At 40.7% G+C, this 25,214-nt stretch overlaps 1 pseudogene across 1 annotated transcript in view; it reads left to right on the plus strand.

The window, feature by feature from the left end:
• Nucleotides 1-25,214, plus strand: part of LOC144519911 (growth factor receptor-bound protein 10-like) — a 69,883-nt pseudogene that overhangs the window by 26,875 nt on the left and 17,794 nt on the right. Inside the window, exons 3-5 of the transcript XR_013502152.1 lie at nt 417-513; nt 6,832-7,114; nt 9,316-9,459. The product of XR_013502152.1 is annotated as a growth factor receptor-bound protein 10-like (transcript). The remainder of the gene's footprint in view (nt 1-416; nt 514-6,831; nt 7,115-9,315; nt 9,460-25,214) is intronic.

Genomic DNA, 25,214 nt, shown 5'->3' on the forward strand with positions numbered 1-25,214 from the left:
TTGGAGGTAGAATGGTCGCCCTATAATCACAAGGTTGGCGGTTCAATCTCATTCGGCCACATGTCCAAGTGTCCCTGAGCAAGACACTGAACCCCAAGTTGCTCCCCAGATGCTGTCCACTTTTCTTAATACTTAGGATGGGTTAAAAATGCAGAATTAGAATTTCACTACATCGTACTGCGTGTATGTGACGAGTAAGAATAAAGTTTGTTTTTAGTATTTGAAGGCCGGTGTTTCACATGGTCTTGTAGACATTTGAATGTCTGTATGTAATAGAGGTATACCCACACTAAAGTACCAGTTAGTGGGTTGCCTCTATGCATCAAACATTGTGGGTTAAGTGTTTGGCTCCTGTAACACAGTTCCCAGTGGGGCGACAAAATATTCATTTTTTTTCTTGCTTCTCTCTTCCACAGCAGGACAATATAGACCTGTCCTCCAATCACAGACAAGCTGACCTCATTGGTCCGAGCTTCCAGCAATCAGCCAATCGGAGTTCTCCTAACCATCAAGGTTGGTCCACCACCACCAATAGAAATGTGTTTGTGTGTGTGTGTGTGTGTGTGTGTGTGTGCGCTTCTGCGTTTGTGCTGATGCTTGCACTTTAAACCAGTCAAATATTCTTGAGTTACATTGGTGTTGTATGGCATGTAATACATCAACATATGATTTTACATAGTAGTGGGACTTGTCATATGATATTGCATACTACGGGTACTTACTGTACATTGACTTGGTGTAACATATGCTTTATGTCATTTATTTGGTGTGTGTCTCTCGTCTCAGTACAGTGTTGAGAGCGGCTTGCTGCTCATTTTTCTCCACTGGGCAGTGGGGGGGGTGGGGCGTCGAGGGGGATAATATATATTTGGGTCTCTTCCGCTGTAAACATTTCAGCAGTTCAAAGGGTGATTCATGGACACAGGGTGCCATTATAATCACGCCATAGATATAATTGTGCCATACAGGGTTCATCCATGACAATCGGAGCATGAGATTTAAACACAATATTGGCTCAGCATGGGAGGTAAGGGCGGGGAGTCTGCAAGGACTCAACGAGTAAATTAGAACGCTTGGCCCCGGCATGGAAAATAAATGGAGCAGAAATTACATTGTATTTTTTCAGGATCAGCCGGGATGGAGGGAACTCAGGAGGACCGGAGAGGCAGACAAATGGAGATGACTTTAACTCAGGAAAATCTTTGCTTAAACTGTCTGTGGATACCCAGTTTTATAAAGCGTAGATAATGACAGACAGGTGTTATGAGCAAGATTTATGACCACTGGTACTCCAGACCATTTATATTTTTATCAGATCTCCTCCTGAACCGTCGTAACTCTGCCGTCATTATGTTAAGCCCGTCCACCAACTCTATACGCGATGTGATTGGCCCGGCTAGAGTTTGGCTTTTCCAGCTCGCAAGCCAATGGAGAGTTGACCCCCTGGCTGCAAATTACATTTGCTGCCGCTAGGGCGCGTCTAGATTTCTAGGCTAATTGAGCGGCTTATTATGGCAATTTGCAAGCCGATATTTGATGTCTAGAAATAGAAGTTGCTTCACATGATATTCCCAATATGTAATCTATAAATTTCCATGCACGTACTATTTTACTGTGAAGTTAGCGTTTTCAAAGTTTAATAATGTTTTCCCAAATGCAGTCTTTCTTAAATATCTATAACAATGACGAGGCCGAGCTGTGGCATGACACAGACTTGAGTCCTTCCCAGTCTCTCACAGATGCGATGTCACAACCTTGAACTGTGCAAACGGCATCTTCTCTTTGTTGTTTTCCCCGCCACACGCCAGAGTGACTTCAGTCGTATAGCCGAGTTAATTTTCTATAGACTTTTTCAATGGAAATCCATTGCTAGGCAACAGCCTCTGCCTCTTGTTAACTTTCTGTCATGTGATGTCATTCACATACACTGCAACAGGAAATCAACTTGGGCACATTTGATCACACACCGACTTAAAAGACTAGATAATCATCCACTATCACCAAGTTTTCATTATATTGTTTTAGAATTTCACCAATAACAGTACAAATCATGCCTTGACCAGGAAGTAGTTCATTTAATTTATTTATTCAGAATAAGGAAAGCAGTGGGCAGTGAAGAACCTGGGATAACGTCGTCTGGACAAGGTTCTGTCCCGGAGAAAAGAGACCCGAAAAAGAGGAAAGAAAAAATGGGAGCAAGGTGGGGTGCTCAGATGTGGTCTGCTACTTCAACTTAGCATATGACATAACGATGCAGTCATGAGTTTAGTAGTGCCTGCAAGATAAAATCATCTGAATGTGACTATGTGAAGGTTATTTAGTAATTCCATTGGCTAATATCTCAAAATGTTATGTACTAGCATTAAGATATCTGAGGCGAGGCAGTTACATCCTGTTCCACGCTGTAGCAGACCCAATAATCATGTGTATTTATGTGGGATGATAAGGCCATGACATTTTCACTCCTCTGTTTTTTGGTTGTTTGGTCCAGGAGTCATTGTAGTGAATGTTTAGTGTGGCTCAGACAATAGAGGAAGCTTGGGCCCTTTTTTACTCCTAATTTAACCGCTTATAGGTTCTTAGAAGAGAAGGGGAGTAAATGAGCTCAAGCAATAGAGGGAAAGAGGACAAAAATGTCAGTGTTATCCTTTGACCCATCAAAGTTAAATTTGATTGTATTGGTTATTTTGGTTCTGAATTTTACAGTCAAGTAAAGGCCAAAATCTGAAAAGGAACGGATGGATAGATGGAGGACTGACTTTAAAACAAAGGTCTTCACTTTGGCATGTTAAACCTCCAATTAAAACATTCATGTAGTTTATAAATCATGCAACTCTTTAAACTATCGTGAACCACCAAAATATATTGTACAGTACAGTTTGGAGCTGAAATGATTAGTTGATTAATATACTAAATCGTTTGACAGAATAATAATGGCAACAAATTAAAAATTTACTGATAATCAGTTATTATTGTCTAAGTATTATGTAAACTGAATTTATGAGGGTGTTGGATCATTTATCTTAAAACAAACAATATATTTGATCTGACAAAGATTAATGAATTAATCAAGAAAATAATTGTCAGCTGAATCACTAGTGAAGTTAGTGATAGCCCTAGTGTAGTTCCCATAGAGCACAGTATTAAACAATCCTCCACATGGATCCACAGTCCACACTCAGGATAATCAAACATCTTATAATAAAGGATTTTTAAGAGGAAGGATTTGTTAAAAATATGTTTGTTTCCTCGGCTTCTATCCATTTATTACACAGTATTAGCAGTCCATTTAACCTCTATATTATCTCTCCTTAATAAAGCTCTAGAGGTGTAAATACCGTTTGTTACCCATTTCATCCTGTTACACTGTACCTGCTGCGTTCCGAAATACCAAAGCCACAGCCAGTGTATGATTCTCAACAGAGGTTCCTCTTTTAGGTGGATACAGCGATCAATAAATTCTTGATTGTGCATCTGTCAGATGTTGCTGGTATGTCTCTGTTTTGTTGTTTAAAACGCTTTGCTTGGCACATGAGGGTGGGGTGGAAGTTTAGTTACCTCTAAACTTCTTTTAGACCTGGGGTGCAGATTTATGGTACTTGCTACAATAACATGTTGATCTTTACAGTGTAAGGATATTATCCAGTGTAGTGTTGGGTGCCAAAGTTTGTTGCAGATGAGCAACTGCATCACATCTGCAAAAAGTCTCACTGTCAACAACTCTGTCTACATCTGCAGCTGTGTGTGCTATTCTGAGAGGATCTAATTAAAGCTGTAATATTGGCCAGGTGTGCCATGACATAAAGGTGTAAATGTCTCTTGCATGCCAAGGCTAAGTGTACGTGTGTTATCTGGGATAACTTTTTGTTCTGTACTCCATGTCAAAGAAAGAACAACCTTAGTTTGCTCCCTGCTCCAAATCTTTATGGGTTTAAATCCTGTGCGTGCATGCCTGCATGCATGCTGTCTGTGTCATCAATCTGTCAGCCTTATATCCGGGTGCATGACACATATCTTTGTTTGTCTGATTGTGACGTACATAGGTGACTGCAATCGTATGACTAGTTAGGATGCAACAATCCTGCATCCAAGTTTATGGATTGTGTTTTATTGTATGCAAACAGCTCTGGCAATCCCCATCCAGAGGGCAAACTAGGTCAGATTGATGAGTACATTTATTTTCTCTTACTAGCTAGAGGGTACATGTCTCACCTAGTGAGAATGATGGATGATGAGCAGATGATGTGTAAAGGTAAAACAAATTTTTGGAATTCTGCTCACTTTTGATGTAGTATCTGGTTTACCCTCATGTCATTTGTTAAGTAATTGTTTGGCTATGTTGTTAAAAAAAAAAGAAAAGAAAAATATATTTATGATTTTTTTTTTTTTTATTACCGCTGCTGAATGCAGGTAGGGCTGGGCAATATATTGATATCGATATTATATCGACATCACTATATGAGGCTAAATATCGTGTTAATGTTGGATATCGTAATATGACACAAGTGTTGTCTTTTCCTGGTTTTAAAGGCTGCATTACAGTAAAGTGATGTCATTTTCTGAACTTACCAGACTGTTGTAACTGTTCCATTATTTGCCTTTACCCACTTAGTCATTGTATCCACATTATTGGTGATTATTTATCAAAATTCTCATTGTGTTAATATTTTGTGAAAGCACCAATAGTCAACCCTACAATATCACCACAATATCGACATTGATGTATTTGGTCAAAAATATCGTGATATTACATTGTTTCCACATCACCCAGCTTTAAATGCAGGTAATGTTGCTTTGTCCTGTGCTACAGGTGTCTTGCCCGGTCCTTACCCTTGTATGTCCTTGTTTGAAACCTGTGTCCTGTGGTGTATATAGCTCTTTAGCTCTCCAGGTTATCTATAAGTAGCTGCTCCAGCTTACCTGTCACTATTAATACCTACAGATTAACCACCTGTGATTCACAGGCACCCGTGATACAGCTACCTGACACGTTTTCAGGAAAAGCAACTCAAAGGCGACACTTTCAGTTTCAGCTTTTAGCATCAGTGCTGGAGACAAAGCTATGCATGCTGACATTGGGATGTTTACTAGCGTGTTAACCTTTGGCTCCTGTTGTTGTTGTTGCCTCTAGAACATTTCTTTTTAATGGAAAAAATACATCTGCTGTACTTCCACGGGAAACTGATTCCTCGCAAGGCTTAGGGGCTCACTTTGAAACCAGTGCTTTTAAAACTTTACATCAATCAAATTGCTGTTTTCCAACGTCAGCTGTCCGCTGAGCAGTGGAACCTTTAGCTGCTTTAGAGTGGCATGATCCTCGCACCACCTCGCATGATCCAGCTGTCAGCTGTTTTGCACCCTGAGCTGTGGGGAAGTTACATGAGTAACACAGTACAGGGCATATTTTAAGCCCTGGAGTTCTGACTGAAGGTGGTGCATAATATGCTTTTATTCATTCATTCATTCATTTACTCACTCTCAGCTTTGTTTTGTGAACCATTGGCTGTGGCTGAAGTTTTTGTATACACTGAAGTGGACGGAGCTAACAATATGCTAGCCTATATCTTTTTTCAGATTCTTTTTCATGTAATCATTAAGAATGAGACATCTTCTCATTTTGCATGTTACAATGTAGGGCCACTAAGAGAATCAGTGCAAATAGCAATATGACTCCATCCTAAGACACATTTGACTACAAATGTCTTCTCTTATTGGGTTTTATTATAATGAATGTTATTTAAATGTGCGATCATGTCCTAATATCTGAATGGGGTACCTTCACATGAACCCCATACATTTGAGAGCCTCTGTCCTGCACAATTAGAGCTTGTCTCCCCCTAGTGGTTTACTTGTGTCCTACAGTACAATTGAGGGATCTGGATGCATAGATTGGATGATGAATTCATGAGATTTCTCTTTTCATAATGAAGAATTATTAATCGTAAGATGAGTCAGCACTGCGTATTGTAATTTAGAAAGAGTTATGAACCCAGTTTACCCAGACGATAAAACTTTCACAGCATGAAGCAACTGGAGAGAGAGCTTCTCTTCAATTGAGCTCGTTTCAAACTTTGACACAACATGCTCCTGGAGTCAGTTGAAAAATTCTTTTCATGAATTTAAATGGGCCTAGATGTTTTCACAGGGGCTTTGAGGATAGATTCCCCCTCCCAAAAGATTTCCACAGAATGTTTGATACATGCAGGGAAGTTAGAGCAGATGCTTACAGTGCGACGCCTTCGCTGTGAACCCCAGTGGTAAGGGTTAAAAAGTGTTACAGGCAGGTTTGAGCTTGTACACGTTATCCCTGGAGATTTGGCTCACAGAGTAGCACCATGTACGTAGTCAAGATAGTCTTGCTGATTGAGCACTCTGGCAAAACTGGTTACCTGTGTGTGTGTGTGTGTGTGTGTGTGTGTGTGTGTGTGTGTGTGTGTGTGTGTGTGTGTGTGTGTGTGTGTTTTTAAGTATTACTTAGAATTAAGGTGGTGCAAAGTTAGTTCAAGGGTTCAAATTCTGGCCACAATGAAATGCTAAAAACTAAAATAGAAAGGGAAAGTCCCGACGATATCCAGGGACTTAACTTTTTTTTTTGTGTGTGCCCCAACTATTTAAAACCAAAGCAGCAGGCTTATAGGCTTTTCATTTTTCTTTTATTGTGTTTTTATTGCATTTTGGGTTTGACTGGGTCTTTCTAGCCGTAGTGATGTGTTTTCTGCTCCACACTGTTCTGTGGTCATCTGTCCTCAACAGTTTTTAGTCTTGTTTGAGAGATTTTTACTTCCAGTTTCTCAGTCAGTGATGTGCTCCTTTTCTATCTGCCTCCTCCAGAGGATGACGTCGATTTGGAGGCCCTGGTGAATGATATGAACTCTTCGCAGGAGAGCCTGTACTCCACCTGCAGTGGTCAGCAGACAGAGTCCACCCCACTACTGCACAATGGACAGACCTCTTCCTCACACCACAATCACATGCAACACAACCAGCCTCGGCAGGGTCAGCACTTACATGCGCTAACCCACGTCTCCCCAGAGCCGTCCTCCTCCTCGTCGTCTGCGGACTCACCTCAAACCAGCCTCCGACGGTCACAACCCATGCACATCCTCGCTGTCCGGTAGGTGCCTCCACAGTATATGCAGACATCCATATTGATAAGTTTTTTTGCCCACTTAAGGAGTTCATAGTTGGATGTGTTGTGTGGCAGGCACTAGATAATAGGGGTGGGGGAAAAAATCGATGGCTCTCAATTTGAATGCACAAACATGTACATAAACATATATTTGGCTGCAGGACGGCATAGTGAGTTGGGTGAGTGCCCTTCAAACCACTACAGTGAGATAACCAGCATCATATATATAATATATAACATATATAATATGACACCAACAGGGTTTGGAGGATTTGGCCCAGAGGTTTGAGGGAATGTCCATCAGCCTGTGAATTTGGATGTGGATGGCAAAGTGCTCATTCATTTTCTTGTATCCCAAGGGACATGGTTTTGTCTCTAAACTTGTGTTGCTCCTGATGCAACAGAAACATTTGTGATAATAACGGTAGAAAGAAATTGTGGTTGTAAAGTGAAACAAAAGTACAACTGTGACAGGTGATCTTCAGTTTAGCACTTACTAAATGTAAAGCCAATAGTCAATCAATTTGAACTATTTTAATGATGTAATCCACAATTTTCTGACATTTTACAGACCAAACAATTGATCAAATAACTGTTAAATAATTGGCAGATTAATCTATAATGAAGATAGTCATTAGTCACAGCCTTTATTGAGTGTATTTAACACATGGTTGAAGGGAATTTTGAATGAGCTGTTCGTCAGTAAAATGCGTGCATTCATCAGGTGTTTTACAGCAACATCAAACACATCCTAGATAACATCAGAAGTGAACACCCTTGTAGATAACCATACATGTAAACCAGCAATTAAAAATCTAAATAAGACAAAATGCTTGCCTGTTAACTTTCAGAACTCTTCACAGGGACACTATTTGACTACACAGCCAATGCGTCAGAATCTTTCGCTCACTGACTTCTAACTAGACCTGATATAGCTTTCTATCACAATTGTACATGTGCACACACAGGCACTCAGGCAACATATGTATGGCCCTAAACTTTAAACTACCATCTTCCAGCCTCATACATTTGCATATGCATAGTCACGCACACATGCACAATTCTTTCCTCTTTTCTCTCTCCACATTGGAAAGAAGCCTCTCACTCCACACTATCATTCCTCACCACCCTCTCGATAATTGGGGATAGCGCTTCCTCCCCACTCCTCTGTAGCCTTTGAATGACCCATTCCTCCTTGCCACTCCTTTTTTGTCTCAAACTACACCAGCAGGAGGAGAAAGGTAAAGAATCTCATTTATTGTAGTACCAAGTGCAAATGTCTCTCAATTTGAAGAGTAGTAATCCCTATTTTCCCTAAGACTGTTATTGTATGCATTCAAAAGTGGGTATTCTCACTCACACATACTGTAGAAGAATGACTGCATGCTTACAGTGCGCACAAACACAAAGGCATTCATGGCAGAGCTGGTGTCAGCTCCTATTATTCGCCTTTGGAGAATATGACAGAAACAGAGGAGGGATGATCAGGTAATGGAGTATTCTGTCTTATGAGCTCTCTCTATCTCTCTCTGAAACAGACTCAGGCTCTGAAGTTCTTATTATTCAGGGCTGACCTCTGAATAACCCTGTTCTCAAGCTCAGATGGGACAACATCAAAAGGCCCGTTCCCTTTTGAACTCGCTGGGTTCTACAGAGAGACAGTTTGAGTCTTCTACAGTGATTCTCTACTATCTAGCTAGAATTTCAAAAACCGATCTGCCCATTTTTAAAACTGAATCCTGCAAGGTTTATGATCAGCTGTCAAATCATCATTCCTCTCTTAGGCCACACGCTTGCACTGTATGCACCTAATTTAAAAACTACTTTAAGGCGATGTCTTGATTTAATATTGATGTGTGATAAATATTGCAGAAAATTAGCTGGCTCGCTGCGGGGTCTGTGATTTCCACTTGCTGGGAGACATTCATTATAGGCAGATCAGATGGAAACAGACATGAGCCTGGATACTGAACAGCAATGCTTTAGTAATTCCAACTCTCTCTCCTGCACATATTCCACGTGTCAGCGACTCTCATTTCAAAGTTCTCCCATTTTACTTTTAAAGAAGTTGTTCCAGGTCACAACCTTAGATGTCAGTTCATATGTGTATTAGGGAACACAAGCAAATACTAAAAGTATGTTTGACAACCGTATGACTGTTCCTCTGTCCTGTGTCCATTGTCCAGGAGGTTGCAGGAGGAGGAGCAGCAGCTGAGGACATCATCTCTCCCGGCCATCCCCAACCCCTTCCCAGAGCTCTGCAGTCCAGCAAGCTCCCCTGTCCTCAGTCCTGGGTCTCTACCCCTGAAGAACCCTCCACTGGCAAATATGTAAGTCAAACCCCACAAAACAGCACTGTAGAAACTTTTCAGGAATTATGAAAGTCACATTTTTCCCAGCAGGGCTCTTGTTGGTTTCATATTTTACTACACATTATAATTTGTGTGGTTGCACTGGATACCAAACACTATCTTCATACGATATGGGAGACCATGTCAGAAAAACAGGATATGAGACATCAGCTGATTTTGATTTACTTTTATGTTGATTCCTGAGACACGTGTGACTCAAGTGACTTGTTTTGAAGGATGCAGTATTTGAAAATCGTAAATCAGCTGTATTTAGTGGTCATGTGTGTTGGACATATGCATGTAGGAATTTTCCCTGCTCTACATCTGCCCCATGTTTTGCTCATCTGAGGCATGTTGATTGCTTGCATGTGATAGCACGGCACTGTACAATCCATGTGTGTGCTCAAGAGGCTTTGCGGCTTTGTTTGAAGAAAAAGAATGAGGTGATGAGTGGAGGAGCATAGACTCTGTGTGTGTGTGTGTGTGTGTGTGTGTGTGTGTGTGTGTGTGTGTGTGTGTGTGTGCGTGCGTGCGTGTACACCTGCACAAACTGCATTTCTGTGAGCCTGTTTGCATTTGTGTGTGTTCATTTGTTGACAACGATTTAGAGACTGGTTTGTCTATTCCTGTAAGTCAGAGTCCCCCCATCATCTGCTAATGATCTTCACATGGGGCCAGTGCTGGCTACAGTAACATACCAGCTTACAGTAATGTAAGGGCGGACAATTTCTCATAACTACTCTCCCTGGCCGTGATCCTGGCCTGTTCTGGTCATAGCTTTTATGGTACAAGATCATAGACTGCAGTTCCAGTTAAGTTGTTTCTTGCCAAAATATAAGTCTGAGTTTAATATGACCTGCTCTGTTTTCTCAAACATCAGCTCATAAATCACTTGATGAATTGATAAACTTATGGCATCCAGTAAATGATTTAAGAATTGGGAAGTTTGGCTTTGAATTACCAAATGTGACATTCATCTCTTAATGGTTAATAAAAGTCTTGAAAGATTAGATTTCAATCTACTCTTCACGAGTGGGAAAGTTGTTTCTTTCTCTGCAAGAATATCATAGGCTTGAATTACTAGCTGTAGCATAAATTCAAAACTGCATGGTAAATCTTAGTTCATACTGTAAAGAGGTCAAATATTAATCTTACTAAGGTCAGGTGGTTATGAGTTTTGTATTGAATTACTAGCTGTAACATAACTTTGGCTCCTTATTAGTAAAGCAGGCGTTTCTAGTAAATATTCAGAAACCAATTTGTCAGACTGGGTGACCCGCTCAGGAAGGGAATGTTGTTGGTTTTTGAATTCCCAGACGGCTTGTTAAGAGGGCAGTATAAACCAGGAAGTGGAGCAGGGGATTTAAGGAGGTGCAGGGCAGTTGGAGAATAGCGGCGGAGGTCAATTATTTCTGTGATCATACAGTACGATGACATACAGTATCTCTAAAAGTTTTTTGAGGCACTCAACTCTAGTTGAGGATCTGCCTTTGACATTGACACAGTTATGACCCCACATCACAGCAATCCTGTTTCCCATTTCTGACCTTTGAAGAGCCGGAATGAATGGATTTTTGTCTTAACACCAAAACACGTTTGCACACTTAAATCTCACAAAAAGTGAACCCATACTTATTTTATCGTATCTTATATGCACAGTGCTCATTTTATAGTGACACGTTTGTTTGTGTAACATGCGATTGTTTTGACCAATTTTTAATGAAGTTTAATTACAAGAACTTTAGTGTCTGTCACATTAGAGTAGCTTTCACATGGAGTTTAACATCATGTGTTGAAACATTGCCATACATCTGCTCAGAATGTACTAAAATCTAAACTTGGCTATAACAGTAAACAGTTACTAGATATAGAAAAAAAAAAGTTTTTACTGGTTTTGTTTTGCATGGACCACCAAACATTTGCAATAAAGAGGCAATGCTGAGAAAGGGCTGTGGAAAATTGAATTCCCATTGTGTTTTTACCATGCACACACTGTGCTCACAGTCATGTAAACGTGTGTAAATGTGCTGTGCATCCATCAATGCATATGGGCGTATTAGTTATTTAGATGCATGTGTGTTTGCGCGCACGTCTGCCTGTTTGTCTTTGTGAGTTCTGTAAACTATTTACAGCATTGGCAGTGTCTATCCATTGTTGATGGAAATGGAAAGTATGTCTCATTGTGGTTGTCGTTCAGTGGAAATTCAATTCAGCACCTTTACGTTGAAAAATAAAACCCTCCCGACGAGCCGTCTCATCACACACATGTGCTTTTGGGGTCCAGCTCCAGAGACAAATGTACAACATATTCTTCCCTTAAGTGGTTCAGAGTGGAGTGGTGGTCTGTTTAGAGTTTGACAAGTGGGATGGTGGGCAGGTAAATTATATTGCTCCCAACCCACTCTCCAAGACCTCTAACCATAATCATTTCAACCATCTGTGCTTTGTTATGTGACATTTTTCTTTATCTCTCTTTGTCAGTTTGTCTCTATCTACCCCTCTCCCTGCCTTCCAAACATTCAGTCCAGTCAGCCAGCCTGCTGGTGAGAAGTTTCTCTGTTTAGTTTACGGAATTTTCCGACCTCCGGGCACTTTCTGACAGACTCTCATAGTTATGTACCTCTGTTCCTCCTTACCTCACTCTTTGGCCTGTGTGCATGAGGCATGAGGACGCAGCGCTGGGCTCTCAGGAATCACTGGGCAAGCTGTTTGACATGGCCATATGACTCCCAATTACCTCACTTTCCTCCACTGTCCTCTCCCTCCTGTCTTTATCCATTTCCCCACTCTCAGCCCTCCTGTCTCTAAAGGCGCTGACACACCAACCCGATTATCGGCCGTCGGACAGTCTGGCGAGGTCGGTGCCGTCGGCTTTAATTTGGGCCGATTTGACTTGTTGAATCGGCCAGTGGGCAGTCGGACTCAATGAGCAATCTGATTGGTGGAGTGCTAGCCCTTGACTAGCGAATCAGTGCACTTATATTAACACACTAACCGGAAATGACGAGCGGGATGAGCATGACGAACGGCTCTCAAAATCTGATGAAAATCTTTCAAACTGACCTTTGTCGATCAAAAAACAGACAGATTCAGCAACTGTATGGCCTATTTATCGCTTAAAATGTTTTCAGAAACACGTTTCGGTGAACTATTTTCGTAAAATACGAGATTGTATTCCGAACGAGCCGCCATTATGGTCGGCTTTGAAATTCGGGAGAAGCCAGACCCACGTGACGCATTCGTCATTTCTGGTTTTCATTTCTTGGGCGATAATACAGATTAGCGCCGCCTGCTGTTATGGAGACGTATCATATCTTGCGTACGTGCAGAACATACGCTCAAGTCGGCATCGTTTCGGTGTGTTCCAAGGCACTTTTTTGACCTCAGGGAGCCGACTGATCAGTCCGACTGCCGTTTCTGCCGACGGTCGGCCGTCGGGTTGGTGTGTCAGAGCCTTAACTTGTCTTTGTAGCTGTACAATCTTAAAGGAACACTCTGAAATAGAGTCACAGTATGTTCAGTGATTTCAAACTAATATAACAATAAAGGGCAGTGTTTAGGTGATGCACAAGTTTTTTGCAGGTGTGTGTACCTTAAACTTTAAGCGGTTGTTCTGAAGTGTAGCATCAATGAAACAAACAAGGCCAAATCATAATAAATAAATGTGGTTATTTTGGGAGCTGCATGATGATTAAGAACATTGAACGAGGAAGCTGCCATCTATGAACACTGGCACCAGTCCAGTGTGGTATGTGTGAAAGTGTGCACAGATGGGCAGATATTCTTCCTGTCCCTGCTAAGGATAACTGCAAACAAAATCTGGGCTTTCTTAAACTCCATACATATCCATACGAGGAGCTTGGCCTGTGTAATCCATGTCGTGCAATGGAAAAACCTATAAGAAGCTATGACTGCAAGGCAGTTAGCTAGTATATCCATTAATTTTCTCAGTCGGTTCTTGACAGTCTGTCCTCAGTAGTGCAATAGAGAGTGCTGTTATGTACTTAGTCAGACACTGTGTTCCCATAGCTGCCCCAGTCAGTGTAGTGTGGGAACAATGATTTGATGGGTTGCCAGATTTTGCTGGATTTACTGTACTTGGACTGGATGTCCTGTAGCTCAGTGATCTCTATGGTATGGCAGGATCCCCACGCCCTGTCTCTGCCTCTCTAGTCTGTGTTTCATTATCTTTCTATTGGTCTATCTATCTTTGTGTGTCTTCGAGTTTATGTCAGTGTTTGTTGTCTGTCACAAGTCCTCTTCTGTCATCCCTCCACCCTTTTGTCCTTTACTATGAACTCTTAGTTCAGTCAACATTCCTGTTGATGTTAGGTAGGCAGGAGTACTATACAGTGTGTCCTGTAACACATTAGCTCGCTATTCAATTCAATTTTATTTATAGTGTCAAATCTCAGGACACTTTACAGATAGAGAGAGAGAGAGAGAGAGAGAAGGAAAGAAAGAGAGATATGCACAGCAACTACAATAGTAACTAACTATAATAATTATAGAAATATGACTAATAATAATTTTAGCAGTGGGTATAATGGTGATGAATGGTACATCATGAACAGAGGCAATTAGAGTAACAGTAAAGATAATAGAACTATACCAAACAAAAATAATAATAGTAATAGTAGTAGTAATAGTGGGCGTTGAGCAGGACCACCGCAGCAACCGCAGCCACAATCCAGGTGCCACCACAATCCAAGGAAATCTGCGAGGCGAAAAAGCACGAGGACTCTGGGGATAGAAGCTAAGATAATAACATGCATCAATGGGATATGAATGCATACAGATGGAAAGAGAATACATACTTATTCACACATGATGAAGTAAGAAGACAAAAATAGCGCATGGTACCAGACAAGCTGTGGACTTTTGGTTGGCACTAATAATGTAAGCAAATTAGCTGTTGGTGCTTACTGCCAGAATCATTGTCTAGTTGCACAAATCTGACTAATAATATAATGCTACTGCTTTCTATATCACGCACATTTAACCAATCTTGCTATCAATCTGTCTACCATTTAAAAAAATATTTTTTATTATTCTTAGATAAGTACAGTATGCAAATGTTCAGGGTTATGTTGCATTGTACAATGCATCGATTTATAGTATTCCATTTAAAGATGAAAGCAACATGTACCGAGATATATGCAGCACATTATCAGGATGCAGAATGTACTAAAATATGCACGTAAGCATTTTGTACATATCTTTTGAACGTGGATGATACTGACATATCACTGCATATTTGCAGTGATTTCTGTGTGTTGCCTCCATCATTGAACTTTAAAAATATATCTGTGGACCTATATGTGCTCCACAAACTTATTGTAAATTACATAATAAAAAAATGTGGAATGCCTTTTTTATTTTCTGCATTTTTATTATATTCTGCAGATGAGATTACTTGTTGTGTTTTCCTTAGTATCCTTTCCTGCCTATTTCTTTTCTGAATTGTTTTGTGAAATCTTCTGAGCTATATTAACATTTTACACTAATGATGGTGATGCTGGTCACAATTCCACCTCTCACTTTTCCTCACCTCTCTCTCTCTCTTTGCATGACATGTGCCTCCAGTTTAGTTAGACTTCAAAGCTGTGACACTACTTATCAAAAAACTATCACAGTATCAACTACTGTATACTGTACTGAAGTAGAATTTCAATGATGTGCTCATGATGTTAGCAAACTCCGTATCAGCTTGTAGAAATCATGCAACCTGTTTCTTAATGAATTAGAATTCAAAATGATTACTCTTAGGCTTGTGTAAGACTGAAAATAGTAGTATACGTAGCACCACCAGCTTATTTATTCAATTACTCACTCTGGGCAGAAAGAAGTAACAAGGAAGGTGTGATGCAGTAATGAGACAGACAGCATACAGTCTCTCTTTGCATCTCAGCATTGTACAAGCTGCTAAAAATAATATCCCTAGTCTATGTATGCTTCTGTGTTGGAATTATGTTTAAATGTTTAAAACAAAATAGTAAACGTAAACCTGCATGAATTGATATTTTGGCCAAAACAAGCTGTTAATACAACACTGACATATCATCCCATTTATTAAGTTGATAAGCGAACATGTTAGCAAACAGTGGCTTATGTACCAATGGGTTACCAATTTAAGAAAACAGTTTTACACAGTTGAAGAAGCCATTCTAGTTGCTGAAAAGAAAGCAATAGGATTTAAACTAGAAACACCCGGTATATAAGTGATGGGCATCGATCCATCCCTCTTCTCTCTCTGTTAGCTCTGAAGCATGGCATTCCTTGGCTGCCTCCTTCCTCAATGTTGGAAATACTCCAGGTCAAAGGGCAGATTTTTCCACTATAAAAGGAAAGCAGAATGGAATGCTGTCGATGCCCAAACTGTTGGCCCCATCGTGTGGGAACGTCTGTGGGCGCGTGCACAAGTGTATGTATTTAAAAGTAAGGGCGTATTTGTGAGGAGGTTCAGTTTTGTGTAGTGTGTGTGTGTGTGTGTGTGTGTGTGTGTGTGTGTGTGTGTGTACAGATGTCACTCGTTTCATGGTTGGATCCTGCCCATTGCCGGTACCTGGAGCATTCCAGACCTTAACAAGACCTTTTTGAAAAAGGGGAAACACTTTTGCAAAAATAACCAATGTTATTACGCCGATACTATTGTTATGATTTATTTGAATGGCATGCTATGCCTTTTTATGACATACTATAGCCTACTATGACTTTTTTATTAAGTGAAATTATGACTTTTTTACAACATGAAACTGACTTTTTTATGACAGTACCAGTTACTGTACTGCATGAGGAGCACAAATGCATGGCTCTTGTCAACCCAGGTCATCAAATACTGACGCTTTGTCATGCCCCTCAATGCGCAAGGCACCATTTAGAGTCTGTATGGGACGCACCAGGCTTTCAACTAACTGCACTGTAAACCCATCCGCAGCAATATTAGAAGCTCAGAGCAACTGCTCCGGTTGTCCATTCTCTCCAGTATTATAGAGACAGTGTGCAACGCATCATACTCTGAAAGCCATGCCCATCGGAATAGAAACCAATCAGTGCCACAATATGCAACCAAGGGCTGAAACAAAGTGCCTGTAGCTAGCTAAAAAACTGTCAAATATCAAAGGATTTTTTTAGCAACCAATGGCCAGAGAGGAAAAGATAGCTGTTAGTAAACTAATGTTAGCAAGCTATAGCACTTGCAAACATAATACTGCATAGCGTTCTGATTTATCCACATTCCACTATAACACAAGTTGCATACTGTCAAAATGCTTTAGCTTAACTTACAGAAATATAGTTAGCCTAAAACTGACATATGTGATGACAAATGTCAGTGCACACGTAGTCTATATCCTTGACGTTCCACTTCCGGGATTGCTCGGGTGCCGCAGGAATTCCGCCGGATGCATGTATTTTCCGTTACCTTCCGCTTTCTTTGTGTTGGAATTTTAAACTCCTGCCACCCGGAAGTATTTTTCCTCACCGTCAATTCCCATTTTAAGGTATTGATTGAATGATATCCTAAACATTTCTCAACACGAAAATGTAAATAAACAATGAGATAAATAATTACTTTTAATATTTTCTCCTTGGATTCTGAGAAATATTTTTTTTTTTGTAAATTTTGGATAGCGGAAGGCTCTACACTACTCATAATTCTCAGCCACCGTAATTACAAAGATCCCTTCAGATGTTGTTGGAATGCAACGTTTTTTTATCTATTGCAGTTTGGATTGCTCACATGTGCCACCTGGGGGTTAAAATACCTGGGGGGGCATGTGTGCGTGCCTACTTACGTGCCTGCGTGCGTGATTGAGTGTGTTCTGCTTCTCATTGCACTGATGTGTTCTGCAGGCCTCATCTGTGAGTGGATCAAGCAGCCAGCTTGCTTTTAAATGGATCTTAAAGTGCAACACGGAACACACACCTACACACACACACAGACACACTGAATTGTGAGATCACCGGCTAGTCACGTTTGTTTGTGTGTGTGTGTCTGCCTGCTGGCCTCATTATTCCTAACATTACATCCAGTCTCTGAGCCCAAGTCACGCATGCACACACACACACACACACACACACACACACACACACACACACACACACTTATGTATGCATGTTATTTGATGCTCTTTGTGGCAAAGGTAAAGAGAGCATGCAGGCAGTACAGTAACCCTTTGTCAGCTCACATGTCCCTGCTCTCTTTCTCAAGCAGATGCATATATCAACATATACACAAATTGCATTGAGTGACTGAGTGGAGTTGCAGCATTTGGTGCTGTGAAATACTAATTATTTGGCTACTGTAAAACAAACCTGGAGAAGAGACAGGCAGGTTGTGGTAGAGTCTGGAACATCTCATGTGTCAGGGCCATATTTATCCCCCGCTACTAAATGGAAACATGTCGTGCTACTCTCTCTCTCTCTCTCTCTCTCTCTCTCTCTCTCTCTCTCACACACACACACACACACACACACACACACACACACACACACACACACACACACACACACACACACACACACACACACATACACATAGCCTGTTGTTGAATAATAGAGTAGGCTGGTATGATTAGTCTGAGTAATGGCTCAGTTTAGATAAATATGACTCTAAAATTAGTACTGGACAAAGCCACTTGGGAGCAGATCACCATCTCATAGCTTGTGCATAAAAACCTTTGTGGTATGTGCATTAGTATATTACCAATGGCAGTGCTTATAAAATGCACCATGACACCGTCACAAATACTAAAAGACTATCCTAGAGGAGGCCGACCCTTGGAGAAGTATCCCACTTATGCATAGACACAAACTGTTGGTTTAAATTCATCCTGTTACATGGTAAATTAATTTACACGCTTCCAGGTATCCAATAGGTCAGTGTCACTGCAACCACTAAGCCATCTGCAGCTAACATCCACTGCCTACACTGTACCAGAAAGCTGCATGTGATGAACGCCTCATGATAGCCCTTGTCTAAAAATGTTGACTGTAGTTCAAGAGGCAGTGTATTGCAATGTAGTAAACTAAGCTGTGTAAAAACTTTAGTCAGTCACTGAGTTTGTGACTAAAGTAAATACAACGGAAGCAGCAATTTCAACCTTGTTTCCAAAGTTGTCTAAATAATGCCAGCCTATCAATTAAGCAATATAGACTGACTGTCAGGCAGATACAGTATATGAATGTACATTAGGTTCCTTTTACCCCAGCATCAAATTATGTCATCACAGTTCATTTCCTGTTACAGATTAATGAGGGAATCCTACCCAGAGCATTTTAAGTCATTTATTGAGGTAATGGTAGGAGACCACAAGCCTCAAATATTGAAATGGTTAATAATTAAGCCTCTACTTAATTCATTTCTGTATTAAATTTAGCTAAATAAATGTATTTCCATAGGAACATGACTGGGCCACCCAGACACTGGGGATGATGCACCTTTTAATGGTCCAACCTCACCCTGTGTCCCAGAAGGCAGGCAGTGTAAGATTAGAAGCCACAACTTTCACCCAGCTAATAGGGCAAGATCCCGTTACTCCTTCAGCTAATGGGAATCCCTGATGGTGTTAGCTCTCTCATCTGTCTCTGTCTCTATATTTTACATTGTCAGAGTATCAAATGTGTGTGCTTTTGCATTTATCCTACCACCCTACTGACGGTGCAAATCAATATTTAATTGATGTAAAAACTCTTTTACTCAAACGGTTTTGAGTGTGCTTTTTTGTGTCCTCGCACTCTCAGACACACCCATATGTGCCTGAATACAGGTGTAAACGCATGTGTCTGTGTTTTAGGGGTGGGGGGGAAATGGATACAGCATAGTATCGCGATATTTTCCATGGCAATACTGTATCGATACACAGACACCAGTTATCAATCTTTTATTTTATATGTGTTGGTCAGTTTGTCTGCTTGACAATCCCATGTTGCCGCAATACAATTTACGTGAGATGAACAAACAGAGATAACATTTTTTTTTAAATAAAACAGATGTTGACAAAGTTTCCTTTTGGGGACATCATTTGAAATTGGGAAAAATTTGAAGTTGGAAAAAAGATAATAAATTGCAATATATCGCAGAATATTGCAATATGTTTAAAATCCCAATAATATCGTATTGTGACAGAAGTATCGTGATGATATCGTATCGTGAGGCTTCTGGTCATTCCCACCTCTACTAGGTTTGCGTGTGTCCACGTGTTTCACAAAGAGAGCAATGTGTTGCTGCCTGTAGGCATTTCATCTGGCCAAAGCTGAACAGAGCTGTTGAACTCATGTAGGTCATGGAGACTGCATCTCTCTTTCTCTCTTCCTTCCCTGTGTCTCTCTCTGTCCTTTCTCTCTCTCTCTCTCTCCCTCCCTCTCTCCCTCCCTCTCTGTCTCTTAGGGAAAGTAGGACAGCTCAGATTTCTGAAGCTGCTGCTGTGAAACGGCAGAAGAGGAGGGAAGAAAGAGGAATAAGCAGAAGACAGAGAAATTGAAAAGCTGCTTAAAACAGTGATATGTTGATGAATTAGTGTTATGAAAGTTTTAAAAATAAATATATAAATTAATGATCTCAGCTCAAGGTAAAACGCTGATTCAGTTGACAATTCCGAAAAGTAAAAAAATATTCAAATTTGTTGTCATGCTTTATTATGTTTTGTCTACTTTGCTTGAATGAATAGACTTAATAGAATACTTAAAGGTGACCTGCCACACGTATTTTAATTACTTTGTGGTAATGTCTGAAGTTCTACCATGGACTCTGTAACATTTTTTGTGGAAAAGAAATGCCTTTCAAGCCATTCTAGAGTGGTATAGAAAGCCTGCAGGAAGACTCAGCTTGATTTGTGCCAGTTCTCATTAATATTCAACGAGCTAAGCTGCTTGACTCTGATTGGCTAACAGCTAGCCAATGAGAGCCTGGTTATCATCATCCTTTACCCAGTGCAACTGGGCGAGCTCATGAATAAGTAATGAGCTCAGGCAACATGATGTCCGACTGACCAGCTTTTGTAATTGGCCGGATTTCTCTGCTCATTTCTTTTCAGTGGCTAGAGATGACAGAGGAGGTAGCAGTTCATTTTCACATTCACCACATAACACATATGGACCTAACATATTTCAAAAAATGCAAGTAAAAACGGTTTTGTGTGGCAGGGCACTTTTTACGGATAAGGATGATGGACAGGACACTTATTTGCATAGTTAAAAAAACAGTAAGTGAGCAGACAAAAGAAGGAGGGAAATAGAATGATGTTGCAAATGTAGCTATGGCCTTCAATCTTCAAAGTTTTAAAATTGAAGAACAAGACAGACAAGCAACCTGACTCAAAGAGCTCAGCAATTGGAATTTGTTTCAGCAGAGAGAGAATGAGAGAGCAAGTGACAGACAGAACTGTGATACTGCGATCTTGGCATCGCCAGAGAAAATGTATTATTTGGGACAGTGGCACATGCTGTGATTCATCTGAACGGAAATGAATGTTTGTAATTGCCTGTGATGGTAGTAGTCCTCTTTTCACTCTCATGGGACACAAGGACCTGTACCTTTTCCCTTCACACCGATATTGCAGATATTACAGTTGTATGATCATTCATTCACAGAATTATTAGTAACTTGTGGGAACAGTGATTTTCTGCTGCAATTTGAAAGTTTTATCAAAACTGTAAAATGTGAATATAAGCAATACAATCTCTCATGTCGATTATATATTGCCAAAATCATGCCAATGATTGTGTGGGATAACTAACTACCCAATATACAGTGTATGGTTTGATGCATGGCTGCACAGTGGTTGAAATGGCAGTCTGCCATTGTACATAACTTTGTATTGTTAGTGTGCACTGGGAGTCTTCTTCTCCTAAGTTTATCTCCATACATCTCTCTCTCTCTCTCTCTCTCTCTCTCTCTCTCTCTCTCTCTCTCTAAACCATCCCTCCCTCATCCCTCCCTTTTCCATTCCTCTGACCCCTGCCTACTAAATCCCTTTCTGTCTTATTTTGCTTCGCTGAGCCCAGATAGGCCTCTATGTCTTGGGTCTTAATTTGACACGGTAATTGGATGACAAGGGGCAGTTCACTGTCCCTTCCTCATGAGTCAGCAGAGTTTTCTTGGCTTGTGCCTCCCACTACTGCTGACTACCGGCGCTGAGCGGGGACAGCCAATTGTCTGAGGCCCATTCAGGTTTTTGTGTCTCCATCTCATCATCCGGACGTCAGTTTCCAGGGGCGGCAGAGACCACACACAGCACCACATTGCAGCCAGAGGGGCTTTATGGAGAGTACTTGTTAATGGGAATATAAAGCTGGGGTGGGTCGTGTGAGCCAAATCAGCTTATCAATAGCTACAGTTCTTTTTTGGCAACACAAATAGAGGGTTGTAAGACAGAGCAGATATATCTCAATGTTGAAAGTGTTGTGGATGTTTTTATAGTTTTATAGACTTGGTTTTTATATCCTAAAAACTATATCATTTATTCTGCCTTCTGCTCTTACAATCAAGTCTCTCCAGGGACTGTTCATTTTCATGTTGTATTGTGTTGTATCTAATCTAAAAACTGACATTAAACTTTATCATACCTAGTCAATCTCTTTAAAATAATTATTGTATTACTAACCCCTGGATTAATAGGTCAAGAGTCTTCTAGAGTGTACTATATGAGCTCTGAGAATACAGCAAGTCACTCTTTTTTGCTCCAAATATTGTGCGTACTGTTACCAACAAGTGTAGTCATTTAGATGTTGATGTTATAGACGGTTAAGGTTTGTTTAAGTGCTGTGGCTAAGGTTAGGGTAGGCCATAATTGTACAAAGCCTGAAGGCTCAACTCAGGGCAATAAAGTCCCTGTGCATGTTAATCGAAAATAATTTCCTTGTTGCGTGGATGTTCCAGGAAGAGTTGACATTGGGGGTTACCTTTACATATGAACATATGGTGTGACTAGACACTGTCTTTTTTCCAATAAATTATTAGAATTTCTCAATGATGCTTTGTCTCTGCTGTTTAACAACACTAACGTTTCCTCTCCCTTATGCAGCTTTTATCCAGGTTGCCTGACTTTTTAAACTGCTTCACAACATTGTCCACATGTAATGGATCCTAGTGTGTGTGCAGGCTTGTATGCCTAATGTCTAATAGTCTTTTATAATTGTAATCTGCCACAGTAACTCCTTTCTGATGTAATGGCTTGTAATGTGTACATAATACCAGTGGAGCTATTTATAGACCAGCAGCCAATTTTCGAAGAGATGGATGTGTGTATGCGTGTGAGCTGCTGGGCGTGCACACACACGCTTGTGTACTTTAGTTTTCACAAAGCACATTCTCATACAGTGCAGTATACTTTTTCTGTGTCTGTTTGTGCCTGTTTAGTTTCTGTCTAGCTTTGTCTTTGTGTGTGTCCGTACTAGGACTGTGTGTGTGTGTGTGTGTGTGTGTGTGTGTGTGTGTGTGTGTGTGTGTGTGTGTATGTGTGTGTGTGAGTGAGAGAGAGAGAGAGAGAGAGAGATGCCTGAAGCTCTCAGTCTCTCCCTGGGGGATTACATCACAGGGCAGTTATCAGACCTGAGTCATCAGAGGTTGAGAGGCCCGGCTCTTCCATCCTCATCCATCTAAATGAGAACACTCTTAAAAGCATTAGAAGATAGGAGTTTCTTTCTTTCTTTCTTTGTTTCTTTCTTTCTCTTTCTCTTTCTTTCTGTTTCTTTTTCTTTCTGTTTTTCTTTCTTTTTGTTTCTCTTTCTATCTTTCTTCCTTACTTTTGCCTACCTCGTCTTTTTACCCTCATGTCTATTCTTTGCCTTTTAAGAAGACCGAGAAGTAGAGTAGGTCAGTTGAATCGTGTCACTCTGCTGTCATCTCTTTCTGCTTTGTCATTCCTTCCACTCACGAGGCAGTTTAATGGCTTTTCCACACTGCAAGATAAGATTTACACAGCTAATGATGGATCAGCTCCCACCCCAAATAGTCTACATTTGGTCATTTGCTTTGAAGTCATGAACACTCTCAGCTGATCAGTATCATCTGACTGTATAAATCACCAGTCACAGTTAAAGACATGGATGAGGTGGTCTTTATAATGTCACAAGGAGATACTTTTCTGATGATTCATGCTGCTTCTGCAGATACTGGTTATTATTTTTCCTACTTATTGCTGCCTGCTACCTACGGTTTGTCCTGATATGTCCTTAAACCAGCCAAGCCTCCTTGTGTTTCTTATCACCTATCACATATTTTTTCACATATATCCTCTTGCAATAAACTATCCCAAATGTGTCTCTGACATGTGAGCACCCTGCATTTGACCTCTGTGTGCAAAGATCTGACTGTCCTTGTTCACATAAGACCAGTTTGGAAAGTATAACTCCTTACTAAACCATGGCATTAAACAAGACTTAGCTTGGATAGGGTTGTTGTGTTATGCATTCGGGATTTGACATGGCAGATGGAGTGGATTTCCATATACAGTTTATATGTATATCATTTGTATTTATTTCCCAGTTTCTTTCCTGCATTTTGCCATATTTGTCCTTGCTCAATCAGGGTTTACTGAGAGGGCATAATGCGACTGAAGGTTCATGCTATCCCCCAGATTCAGTTACATTTTCAATTCAGTTTTATGTATAGTGTCAAATCATAACAGACATTATCTCAGGACATTTACAGATAGAGTAGGTCTACCACACCCTATAATTTACATTCCCCCCAAGAGCATAGCATGCATTTGGTGGGACAGCGGTGAGGAAACAGGCAGAAACCTCGGACAGAACCTGGCTCTAGGTGGGCGGCCCCTGTTTGCATGCTCACTAACCAGTAAAAGCTGATATTGCAGTACCAAGATAATGTTCCCTCACTGGCTTCAGAGTGCACGACCAAGCTAGAACTAATACTGCTACTACATATGAACCTCTGCATTAAATGAAAAAACACATCTTGTTTATGAATTGAACAAACCGTCAGGGATGGAAATTGACTTTGGACTTGACTGACAAGACTTGACTCTTAGTTGTGGCAAAACAAACACTTGACCCCACTTCTGGATTATGATAACCATGTTGGATTATCCTTCCTGTCTTCTAGACATCAAAACTATGGCAAAAGGTAGACAATATCTCCAAAACCTTCTAACCAATTGCAATTAATTTTTTGTCAAAAGGGTTGAGGTTAATGGACTGATTGAGCAACTCTTATAATTACAGCACTATATGTAAAAACATGTATTGTAGCATGTGTGATGTGTGCAGCCTTCTTGGGGCTTTCCCCTCTGGCTGACTAACTGTGACGTAGATGAGGGCGTGTGTGTCTGCATGAGTGTAGTGGCAAGGAGGGGGTGGGTGGGAAAGACAGCTGTGCTGGCTAGATATGTAGTTAACAGTAGGAAGCATTCATACTACACATTTTACTGCAGTGTGTCACTAGACAGTCAGTCTCTCTCTCTCTCTCTCTCTCTCTTTCTCTCTTACTGCGTCCCACTCTTTTTTTCCTTCACTTCTCTCGTCTGTTCCTGTTTCTCTGTAACTCCCACACATACACACCCACATACGTGCCTGTGTGCGTGTGCAATCATTCACACACACATGCATGCACTTTGCTCTCTCTCCATCCCCTCCCCCAGCCACAGGCTCCCCCTTTGCCTCCGCAAAGTTTATCGCTATAGTACATAAAGTTGTATCTCTTTGACTGCGGCCACTTTTACCACAATTTCCTCCTTCCTTCTGTGGAACTGCTTAGTCTTGGATCACACCCC

Source organism: Sander vitreus, chromosome 6 (genome assembly GCF_031162955.1).
Source record: "Sander vitreus isolate 19-12246 chromosome 6, sanVit1, whole genome shotgun sequence".
Lineage (NCBI taxonomy): Eukaryota > Metazoa > Chordata > Actinopteri > Perciformes > Percidae > Sander > Sander vitreus.